The 13,031-nt window shown below is 36.7% G+C and overlaps 1 protein-coding gene across 1 annotated transcript in view; it reads left to right on the top strand.

The window, feature by feature from the left end:
* The window catches only part of LOC123230563 (zinc finger protein 383-like), a 31,241-nt gene that overhangs the window by 16,237 nt on the left and 1,973 nt on the right, over window positions 1-13,031 (top strand). The window lies entirely within an intron of this gene.

Here is a 13,031-nt window from a genome sequence, read left to right as displayed (position 1 = left end):
TATTGGCTATGGGAGGGGTGGGAGGAGGTGAGGGAAAGAACATGAATCATGTAGCCATAAAAAATTATTCTAAATTCATTAATTAAATAAAAATTTTCTCTCAAAATAAAAAAGAAGATGGAAAGGCAAGAAAGAGGGGACAACGGAGAAGAGGGAGTAAGAATGGGAAAAATTATTTTACATAATAGAAGCGTACAATGAAGAGTTTTTTTTACAATGGGGGAGGAAACATGCTGGAGGGAAAGAGCAGCAATGTTAGAACCTCTCATCTAAACTGGTTCAGAGAGTAAAGAATATAAATACAGAGTTGTAAATATAAATTCATCTCACCCATAAGGGAAGAAGGATGTAAAAGAGGAGGATGTGTAATATGTGGGAGGAAAAATTAAGGGAGGCAGAAGTCAGAAGAGATATGAGGGAATAAAATAAAAATAAAGGAGACACACAAGTGAATAAGATGAAGGAAAATACACAGGAATCATCACTAAAACTCATAAAAATTGATAACAGAGTGGACTAGAAACCAGAAATCAACAATACACTGTTTACAAGAAACAGACATACATTTTTCAATAAGAAATTGAGACAATCTATTTTACTTCTGCTGCAGTAGAAAAGACAGGGGTAGTAATCATGATCAAACATTGCAAAATCAAAAATAAGCCTAATTAAAAAGATAATCCAGGAAACTACATTTTGTCAAAAGTTATCATAGACAATAATATCAATACTGGACACATGCATCAAATTGCAGAACATTGAAGTTCTTGAAGGAAAAGTTAAATGAAGTATAAGAGGAAAAAAACAAAAACTATATTAGTTGGCAGGGTTGGGGGGATTGCAATTTACTTCTCAAAATTTGATCTAATTATAAAATTGAGAAAGGTAGGTGGCATGGTGGATAAGAGTACCAAGCCTGAAGGCAGGAAATCTCATTTTCCTAAGTTCAAATCTGACCCCAGACACTTTCTTTGACCCTGGGCAGATCATTTAACCCTATTTACCTCAGTTTCCTCATCTGTAAAATGAGCTGTAAAAGGAAATGGCAAACCACTCCAGTATTGTTATCACAAAAACCCCAAAGTGTTGATGAAGAGCCAGACACAACTGAAATGACTGAACAACAATAAAATTAATAAGATGAATAGAATTTAGAGGTTATATATCTCTGGAAGCAACTGAGTTTAAATTAAAAAGGAGAATAACTTTCTCAGCTATATATGATACCTTTGCAAATGAACTAGGTATTAGGGCATAAAAACCACAAGGGCAGAAAAGCATAAATATTAAAATGCACATCTTCCAGACCATAATGCAACAAAAGTTACTTTCAGTAAAGAGCCTTTAAGTATGCTAAAAATTGAGAATTCTAATCCAAAAAAATAAATAAGATCAAAGAGTAAATCATAGAAACAATTGGTTAATAAAGCAGACAACATACCAAATTCTGTGGGATTCAGCCAAACCAGGAATTATGGGAAAATATCAAATCAATGAATTGGGCATGCAACTTAAAAAAAAACTAGAAAAAGATCAAATTAAAAATCTCCAATTAAACCCCAAAATACAAATCTTGAAAATCTAAGGAGAGATTAATAAGAAGAAAAAAAATGAAAGCAAAACATTGAATTAATAATTAAAAGTGGAAGCTAATTTTATGAAAATAGAAACAATAAACTAGATAAAGCATCAGTTAATTTGATTTAAAAAAAGAAAACCAAGTTACCAGTATCAAACAGGAAAAGAATGAATGCATATTGAAAATAAAATTTAAAGCAATTATTAGGAGCTGTTTTGTCAAATTATGCCAGTAAAACTGACTAAATGAAATGAACAAATATTTACAAAATTATAAATTGCCCAGATTAACGGAAAAGGAAATAGTAGGCTTAAATAATCCTGTCTTAGAAAAATAAACTTCAAAGTGTCAGAAGTGAATTTTTCTCTCTCCTGTGTTGCCCTTTGATGTCATCTCTCAGTGACCTGGAGGTCAAATACCACTGAGTAAATTCAGGTATAGATAAGCTCCAGAAAAAGGAAGTTAAAGAACCAATGAAGAGAAGAGAAAGGAAACAATGATTCCACAGGCATTGCCTCCTGGGCAGCCCAGGCAAATTAAAAAACTATGATTGGTTCCTGAGATGTGAACTGTGAGAGTTAGTGGGTAGAGAAAAAAGCTTATAAGTTCAGACCAGGAGGAAGTCTGGGTCTTTGGCGTGATTGGACTCATGGCAAAGTGTAGGAAGGAGCCCTCATAATGGTGGCCATTGATTAGAAAGGTTAAGTACCTCTCTACCTCTCTCCTACCTTTCCCACTCTTCACTACTACTACTACTACTTTTGATTTAATAAAGTTATTAAGCTACAACCAGGTTCATTAAATTTTAATTATTACAACAGAGAAATTCTATTTGTGGGGAGAGGAAAGAAAAAGGAAAAAAACTGGAACTAGAAGACTTTATAAGTGAATGCTACCAAATATTTAAATAACAACTAACATACCTTATAAGCTTTTTAAAATAGGCAAGTAGTTTTGAACATTTATAATATCAATACCAAAGGCATCAAGTAGTTTTGAGCTAATAATAATGTGGGTGACAATAGTTTGATTTATGTGAAAAGTGGTTTTTATCTTCTTTATGTGTAAATAATGTAGAGTTGCTTTTCTTTTTCTGTTTGAATGGTGCTGTGGGTAGAATGCCAGGCCTGGAGTAAGGAAGATTCATCTTCCCAAGTTTAAATATGGCTTGAGACACTAGCTGTGTGATGCTGGGCAAGGTGCTTGACCTTGTTTGCCTCAGTTCCTCTTCTGTAAAAATGAGCTGGAGAAGGAAATGACAAACCATTCCATTTTTTGGTGAAAAAAAAAAAACCCAAATGGGGTCACAAAGAGTTGGGTATGACTAAAATGACTTAACAACAAATATAATTTCTAAAAATTAAACTAAAAGGAAGAGACTAGAATATGTTTAACTTCCATGGTGATTTTAGTTTTTAAAAAGAAAAGGAAAAAAAAGGCACAAAAAAAGGAGTCCTACCAAATTTCTTTTATGACACAGGTATGTTTCTGATACCTAAACCAGGGAGAAAAAAAAAACTGAAAGAAAACTATAGACCAATTTCCTGATGACATTGTTGCAAAATTTTTAAAGAAAATACTAGCATTGAGATTCCACCAATATGTCTTAAGATCATACACTGTGAACAGTCCTTGATTTATATCAGGAATGCAGAATTAGTTCAAGATTTGGAAAACTCAACATAATTGACCATATCAGTGACAAAAACAACAAAAGTCATAGAACTATTTCAATAAATGTAGAAAAAGCTTTAGACAAAATAAACATTTGTTCTAATTAACACTAGAAAGCATAGGAATAACTGGAGCTTCTCCCAAAATGATAAGTAGTGTCTATCTAAAACCAATAGCAAAAAATATCTGTAATGTGGATAAGCCTTTCCAGTGAAATCGGAGTAAAGAAAGAATGTCTTTTATCATTACTATTATTATTATTGCTATTACTAATTATTATTACTATTAATAATACCTATTACTATTCAGTTTTGTTCTAGAAATGTTAGCTATAATGAGAAAACAAGAAAAATAAATTGAAGGAATAAACATAGGCAATGAGGAAACAAAACTGTCACTGCAGATGATATGATTATATACTTAGAAAACCCTAGAGAATCAACTAAAAACTAACAGAAACAATTAACTTTAACAAGGGATATAAAATAAATTTACATAAATCAGCAGCCATTTCTTTGTATTACCAACAAAACATGGGGAAAGGATGGAAGTTCCATTTTAAATTACTACAAAATAAAATACTTGGGGGCCTACCTAATAAGACAAGCCTAGGAAGTATATAATCATAATTACAAAACACTTCACACAGATAAATATATTTATAAAGAGCTGGAGAAATATAAATGCTCACGAGTAGGCTAAGCCAATAAAAATGACAATACTGCTGAATTACTTACACAGTGCCATAGCAAATTACCAATGTATTGTTTTTATGCAGCTAGAAAAAATAAAATTCATCCAGAAGAAAAGATTCAGAATATCAAGAGAATCTCTTTTCAAACATGAAGAATGGTAGCCTAGTAGTACCAAATCTCAAATTATACCACAAAACAATAATCACCAAAATAATGTGGTATTGGATAAAAAATACATTAGTTGATGAATGGAATAGATTAGGTACATAACGTGCAGAAGTAAATGACCACTGTAACCTAGTGTTTGATAACTCCAAAAATCCAAGATACTGGCCAAGAATTCACTATATGACAAAAATTGCTGGTAAGTTGGAAAGCAGTCTAGTAGAAACCTGGTATAGACCACTAGCTCACACTGTATACCAAGATAAGATTAAAATTATCTATTGATAAAATAATAATTTATTTAGAAAAAAATGAAAGATCAAGACTATCAAGGGAAATTGTGGAAAGAAGTAAGGATAAAGGACAAATAGTTCTTCTAGACTTCAAACGAAAATATAAGCTTATCTGATATTGGTTATAGAATGGGGAAACAGATCAATGGATTAGATCATACAAGGGAGATTCAGAAACAATAAAACTCCATAATTCAGTCTTTCATAGGTTGAAAAGCTAGGCTGTATTTGATTTTTAAAAAAAATTTTTTAATTCCTGGGAAAAGTAGACAGCAGTCCAGGAGAAATTAGAATTAGATCAACACTTTATATGACACTCCACAACATATTAAATGAATATGCAGTCTTAATACTAAAGGTCTTTCTAAAAATGAGAAGAGAAATAAACCATATATCTCACAACTGGAGGGTAGGAGATATAGTCTCACCCAACACAGAGATAAAAGCAAAAGGTAAAAATAGATCACCAATCATTTGAAACAGAAAAGCTATACAGACAACATTAATGCATCTAAAAATGAGAGAAATGGTTCATTTGGAAAAAATCTTCGTATCAAATTTCTCTGAAAAGGGTTTGGTATCCAAAATATGTAAATTCACACACACACACACACACACACACACACACACACACACACACTGTGATAATGATATTAAACCTATCCTGCCCATTTTTAGATTTAATCACCAAAGGTGTAAACATCACCACTTAATTCACCAGTTGGGAAGTCTGTAATCCATGTGTACAAGAGTGGGTGATGAATCAGAATTGACTAACTACCCTTTGGACAGTCCTAAGCAAAGAGTTTGTTGTAATTGGACATGTAAACTAGAAGGAAGGCAGAGGAAGTGATGCAAAAGAATCAACAACTTCCTATAGCTCTCTTCTTGTTCGTTTCTTAGACCTAGAGGAGCTCTGGACTTGGTGAGACTGTTCTTAAATCTCTCCCTTAGAACTACACATGGTGAGTGATAAGGATTGACTCCTCCTTGGATTGTTTTGAAGAGACCCTCCTCTTAAGAAAGGCTGAAGCCTTTCTTTTATTCACCCCTGGGCCCTCGGCTCAAGGCTGAGGCTTCTCTGGCTGAGGACTAATTAGCCTTACCTGGATTGAGCCAGGGGCCAGAGAAAATTACTTTTCTGTTGGGCTAGTTATCATATCCTGTCCTCTCTGATTTTCTTACCTTCACTCTCTTCTCTCATTTGTAAATAAACTATCATAAAAGTCATTTTGACTTAAGGTTTTTTATTAGGGATTGATATTCAATTCCCTGGCAACCACTCCTTTTTATATTCATCCAAACAAAAACCTCCTTTTTTCCCCTTTTACAACATACACACATATAAAAAAACATATAGTTATATATCATTATACTCTTTCTATAATTTTTGTTGTTCAGTTGTTTCAATCATGTCTGACTTCATGACTGCATTTGGGTTTAAGATTCTGGAATGGTTAGTGCCATTTCCTTCTCCAGCTCATTTTACAGGTGAAGAAACTGTGGCAAATGGGGTTAGGTGACTTCCCCAGGATCACACAGCTGGTAAGTATTTGAGGTTAGGTATGGACTGACAAAGATGAATCTTTCTGCCTCCAGGCCGGGTTCTGTTATAGGATTAGAGAGTTGCATGATATGAGAATATTGATCCAATCTGGTCCATTGGATTATTCTCTCTATAATTTTCAACCAGGTAATATGGTATTTGTGAAAAAATTTGCCAAAACATTGGCTACACAAGAGAGTTGGGTTGGTCATTATACTATTGTGCTAATTTCACCATCATCAATTAAAGTATTAGGAAGAGATTCTTGGTATCACTGTGCTCATATAAAATTAGCTCATGGAATTGATCATGAAAATGTAGAAATTGTAGAAGAAGAAGGAGAAGATGGAGGAGAAGAAGAGTTGGTGGAAAACTGAGATTGCATCAGGCAAATAGAATCTGTAGTCAAAAAGATCAGTAAGGAGAGGACCATTCCAGTGGAAGAGGACATTTGGATGGAAGAGGAGATTCCTATTGAAGAGGAGGATCCAGAGATATTGAAGAACATTGTGTAGAAACTGAAAGACTTGTAGCTAATAAGCAGATAAAGAATTTAAAGAAAATTGTCAATGAAGAGGATCAAGTGGTTGATGTACTATTTCTAGGAAGCTGGGTAATGTAATGTAGTAACTTAGCATATTTTCATAATGCATACAGCAGTACATATTACTGCCATGGACTTTGGAGAAGAACTTTTTTCAGACAAGATAAGAAGATGAAAAATCTGAAGTTTTGATAGATAAATTGCATGCAACAGTAACATAGTAAAACATATCATAGCATAAATAAAAACATAAACATGGTTAGGATATATGTATTCAAGTAGTGAATCAATGAATAGTTAGATACTAACAATGTTAAAATTAGTTATAAAATAGTTACTAACAATCAATAGTTATTTAGTACAGGATTTCATAAATTTTTAATAGTAATAGTAGGATAGGGTAATAGAGTTAGTTTTAGGGGATTTTATTAAGATAGGACTGTAGGGGCAGCTGGGTAGCTCAGTGGATTGAGAGCCAGGCCTAGAGACAGGAGGTCCTAGGTTCAAATCCGGCCTCAGACACTTCCCAGCTGTGTGACCCTGAGCAAGTCACTTGACCCCTATTGCCTACCCTTACCAATCTTCCACCTATAACTCAATACACAGAAGTTAAGGGTTTAAAAAAAAAAGATAGGACTGTAGTTAGATAAAGAGATTAGGGTTGATATAGTAAGATAGGGTACTGAAATATATTACAAAATACATTGCAACATGCATAGCATATTACATATCACATATCACGCAAACATGTAAATATATGTATATAGTGTGTATTATCGTTAGGGTTGAAAATTGCATTATAATACGTGTATATATGTAACCCATATGTAAATGTTGGGCATATATGTATAGCATGCATGTATATATTGTGTGTGTTATATGTATATATATGAATTATGTGTGTAGTTAATATTTGATACTGATTGAGTTTTTACCTAGGATAGTTAGATACACAGTTCTATGTAAAAGTTGGGTTTTGTGTAATAAGAATAAGATTTTGTTAAATTTCATCTATCTTTAAATGTATTTTGCATAAGTAAGTTTGATGGATTGGTTTAACTTTTTTTGTAAAAGCTTATGCAATGTTGTATTAATTGAACTTTTAAAAAAATTTCCAAGTTTTCTATTTATGCATTACAATAGTAATAGACTTTTTCTGTATTTGTTTACAAGAATAGTATTTTTATGATTTTAATGTTTTGCATGAAGTTTTGTGTTTGTATTTCTATTTTGATGGGGTATTTTTTGCTTATTTTGCTTTTGCATATGTTTTCTTTGTACTTTAAACTTTGTAACTGTTCAATGTATAATTTTCCCCCTGATCCTTTCCCTGGTTTAAATCCCTAGAGTAAGGTAGTATTAGTTAGGAGTATAGGCTGTTTATTATTTTGGGTAAGAATTTTAGTTTAGGTGGGATATAAGTTTGTTGGTGCACAAATATCAAAATATTGTTTTCAACACTATTTTGGCTTTGTGCAAAGGGGGAACTGTTATAGGGAAAGAGAGGATTTGAGCATATGAGCAGGATCTATAGAAAAGATGCAGAGGCAGGGAAGGTTCTGGAATTCTGCAGAAGTGACTGAGCTGTCTTCTAACAGTCAGTTAAGCCTGGAGACTGAGTTTTGTCTCCCTGGGGTGGACCTAGTGAGATTGGCTTCTCTCCTATGGCTTTCTTTCTGTTATATCTTCTCATCATACCTGTTCCTCTTTCCTGCTGGCTGAGTGATATGTCTACAAGGCTTCTTGAACCATCTAAGACACCTGTCCATGAGAACCTCTCCCTGTTCCCTGTCCTGTTTAGCTTCTAAACTCAATACCTTCATTACCATCCAAGGGGTTTTGGGGGTTAGAGGAGTTTATATTAGGGACTGGGTTTCAGCTAGATGGGTCAAGAACCAGTGTAGCTCAATCTCTCTGAAGGTTTCCCATGAGGGAACAACTAGATTTGTTGGGGACAGTTAGTTAGTGAATTTTAGATAAGTTTATCCAAATTCCCTTTCCTACCTTTCCTTAATTGAATAAATCAAACCATCCCTGTGTTTGTTACCTCTGCCTGGACTGTATTTGTTAGCCTGCACATATATCCTGTTGATCTTCCCAAAATCTGTGTTATCTTCTGTTACTGGCCCTGAGTAACCATTTCCCTGAACCTACCAATATCCCATTCATACCACCCTGGTATTTCAGTTACTTATTTCAGGACTAGCTGTCCATGTACACATATATAAACATATGTATATGTAACTAATAGCCATTCCTCATGAAAAAGTGGTCAAAGAATAAGTTTTCAAAAGAACTACACTGCAAAATATTCATAATCACAGGAAAAATGCTCCAAATCACACAAGAAATGCATATTGAAACAACTTTGAGATTTTTACCTCTGTGTGGATAGAATTTGCTCCCCAGGACTTCTCTTACTCTGCATCCCATACACATGCTTACACTAAGTGTGAATATTGTGTGCATACTGTGTAATTGAAATCTGTTACCCTAAAAACTATGATCCCCAGCAAAACTACGATTCACAGGACCCCACTCACTTCTTGTCGTTACGTGCTAACCTAGATAGGATATAAATTGGGTGGAGGTCTGTCTTTCTGCCCTCTCTTGTCTTCCTGTGGCAGCTTTGGTGGAGTGGGCCTTTTGAGTAAGTAGAAAAAACTTAGTCACGTGGTTCTATTTTGTTAGATAATAAACTTCATAAAATATAATACTTGAAATATTCAACTTTCATTTAAATCCTACATTTAGTGACCAAAAGTGGTGTTCAGAACCCTTAATTCTCTCTGAGTAGATTAGTTTGAAAAGAAACCACATTTCTCCTGCCATGGCTTTTTGCCCCCCACCTCTGGGGAACTCTCTTCAGAGCTGCCATCTGCTCCTGCCAATCCTGCCTCCCTGCCTGGGTGGTCCTTGCTGAGCCATTGCTTCTGTTGCTCCTGCTCTTCCTCCTCCTGCTGCTGCTGTTGCTGCTGCTGACTGGAGTCACTCTAAATCAGGGGTCGGCAACCTTTTTGGCCGTGAGAGCCATAAACGCCACATTTTTTAAAATGTAATTTCATGAGAGCCATGCAGTGCTCACAGTGCCGCTCCTGTAACAGCACCTGAAAAAAAATTGACTTTATGGCTCCTGCAGAAAGAGCCATATCTGGCCCTCAAAAGAGCCAGATATGGCTCGAGAGCCATACATTGCCAACCCCTGCTCTAAATCCTTCTTTCCCTTATATTGCCAACAGCTGAGTACTGAATTCCTACTACATTCCAGGCACTATGATCAGGATGCAAAAATAAGAAAAAAGTCCCAGTATTCAAGAATCTGACTATCTAAAGGGGAAGCTAAGACTCAAACAAATGTATATAAAGCAGCCTCTATCATGATATATAGGAAATAATTAACTGAAAGAAGGCACTAGAAGAGTGATTGAAGAAGTCTGCTTGTCAAAGGTTTGATTTCAGTTGAGTCCAAAAGGGAGCCATGGAAGTGTAATAGGGGTATTTGGGAGATGGGATTAGATGGGATTAAATGAATTACTTTGGGCCAGTAACAAGGGTTTACCCTGTGGGTTGAAGGCCAGCAGTTAACTCTGACCAGGTCAGAGCCTGGTCTAGGGTCCAGCACACAGACCACTCAGTCACAGATAGACAAAAGTCACTGCAAGTTGTAATTTATTCTCAAAGAGAGGTTTGGAGAAGAAAGAGAATTTCTGTCACTATTTGCTAGCTAAATACCCAGGAACTAAACCTTTGTGAGAAGGGTCTTCAGAGAATTGATGGACTACTCTATCTCCCTCTCTTCTCTCACCTAAAAAATCCCAAACCCTAAATCTAGCTATCCTACACTAATCCAACCTCTCTTGATTGTTATTAGAGGTATTGGTCTGGGGCAGATTAGACAGGGACCCAAGGGAAATGTCCCAACTCCAGATGGACTCAGACCTCCACTTACTGACAGCTGCAGATAGCTGGATATTGTTTCAGACTAGCTTCAGGTTCAAAGATGTTCTTCCAAGGGAAACACAGGTCTCAGCAGCAAGGACAGGTGCAGAAACTCCACCAGGTATTTGGCAGCCATTCCTTCCAGATGTTTGCAGTCAGCAAACCCCAGAGAGAGAGACTTAACAGCTGCCGAGTTCCAGCTCAACCCTTCTTTTCAACATTCCAGAATCTTTCCTCATGCATCTGTCCTCTGCATGCCATCACCTCTTATATAACCCTCTCTTCCTTATAACAGAAGACAGTAGTCTGGAGAGAGAACATTCTAGGTCCACCAAAATGCTTGGAGGTAAAGGATGGAAGGTTGTGGTAGAAGAGCAAGGAAGCCAGTGCCATTGGATCAAAGGGAACCTTCTGAGGAAGGCCAGATAGTACATTTTGTATTTACTTCTGGAAGCAATAGGGAAACACTGCTGGTCTGATCAGACCTGCCCTTTAGGGCCATTTGGTGGCCAAATGGTGGATGGACAGGAATGGGAAGACTGAACCAGGCAGACTCCTCAGCAGCTACTGTAATAGTCTAGCTGTGAGGGGCTGAGGACCTGCACCAGCACAGAAGCAGGGTTAGAAGAGTGAATGAACTGTATTTGAAAGATGCTGCAGAGGTGAAATCACTGGGCCTAGAAGGAGCCTGGAGATGGTCCAGGGGTAGATATAGTGAAGGACAAACTCAACAAAGATTAGAGACTTTGCTAAGCATCATGCTTGGAGCTGAGGATACAGATGAAAAATTTTTAATTTAATTTTTAATTAATTTTAAATAAAGTTTAATAAAATTTAACTCCTGTCCCCAAGGAACTTCCATTTCACCAAGTGGTTACAACTTGGATAAAAATGAGTAAACAGAGATATTTCAGCACAAAGGATATTCTAAAAACTGAGAGGATCTGGAGAGGTCTTGTGTAGAAGGAGGAGGTACCTGAGCTGATCCCTGGAGGGGGAATAGGAACTCTACAAATTAGAGGACTCTAGCTCTAAACTTGGGGGCAGTTGACAGAATGCCAGGCTCAGACTCAGAAAGACTCATGTTTCCAAGTTCAAGTTGACCTCAGACACTTACTAGCTCTGTGACCTTGGGAAAGTCACTTATCCCTGTTTTTCTTAGTTTCCTCAACTGTAAAATGAAGTTGAGAAGGAATACCAGTGTCTTCCCCCAAAAAACAAATGGGGTTATGGAGAGTTGGACACGAGTAAAAAATAACTGAACAACAACAAACTCTAAACTTGGAAGAGATTTTAGAGACCATTGGATCCAAGCTCCTTATTTTACATGCAAGGGAAGAAATGGAGGCAGGGAATTTATGTGACTTGCTTACAGATGGGATTTGAACCTAGCTTCACTGATGCCAAGAACTAGGATGCTATCTTCGAACTCTACCCCACCTTTTCCGGAGGGCATTAATTGCATGCAGAAAGAATACTTTCTTATCGTGCCATGAACAGGCCAGTGGGATCTACTAATATGAACAGCATCACCATTATGTGCCCTGTTTAATAATAGGGAAGGTAAGAATTGGGGGGGGGGTGTTAGGGGGAAAGAATGAGTTCTGTTTTGGATGTGTTTAGTTTTAAATGTCTACTGGACATCCTGTTCAACTCACCTCTCTGGTGCACTAAACTGTAATACAATTAAAATGAAAATGCTTTTACATTTGAATGAATTTTAATGCATAAAATAGCACCTGAGGCAGGCATGAATAGTGACAAGACCATGTGATTATCCATGTGGGAAGAGTGTCTGCCATTGGTATCATGCTCGCACTCCTCTCTCTCTGTTTCTATTCTCTCTTCTCTCTTCCTCTATTTATTGTCCCTCTCTGTCTCTCTCTCTCTCTCCATGTCTCTGTCTCTCCTTCCTTTCTACGTGCACATACCCAAATCTCCCCCACCCTTAAATACATTTCTCTTTCAATCTCACTAGCTTAGAGCCAGCTAGGTGGCTCAGTGGAAAGAGCACTAGGTCTACATTCAGGAAGACCCATTTTCCCCGAGTTCCATTCTGGTCTCACTTACTAGTTAGGTAATCCTGGGCGAGCCACATAACCTTCATTTACCTTAATCCACTGGAGAAGAAAATGACTCACTACTCCTTATCTAAAGAAAACCCCAAAGACAAGTGATGGGCAAACTACAGCCCCTAGGCCAGATGCAGCGCCCTGAAATGTTCTATTGGGCTGTCCAACATTATTCCTAATGTGACGAATACAATAAGTAGGATACAATACAATGAAACTTCGAAAGAGTTGCCTTAGAAACAGACTGACAGATGGTCATTTCCTTTCCTTTGGCCCCTCTTTAAAGAGTTTGCCCATCAATGCCATAGACCAGGGGTCGCAATGTATGGCTCTTTCTGCAGGAGCCATGAAGTCCATTTTTTTCAGGCGCTGTTCCAGGAGCGGCCTGTGAGCACTGGACAGCTCTCACGAAATGACATTTTAAAAAATGTGGCGTTTATGGCTCTCACGGCCAAAAAGGTTGCCGACCCCTGCCATAGACAGTGACCTTCCACAGGGTCAGAGTCAGACGCAGCTGAATAACA

This window comes from Gracilinanus agilis, chromosome 1 (genome assembly GCF_016433145.1).
Source record: "Gracilinanus agilis isolate LMUSP501 chromosome 1, AgileGrace, whole genome shotgun sequence".
Taxonomy (NCBI): domain Eukaryota; kingdom Metazoa; phylum Chordata; class Mammalia; order Didelphimorphia; family Didelphidae; genus Gracilinanus; species Gracilinanus agilis.
Note: the sequence above shows the minus strand (reverse complement) of the source record. Positions and strands in the feature narration are given on the sequence as shown.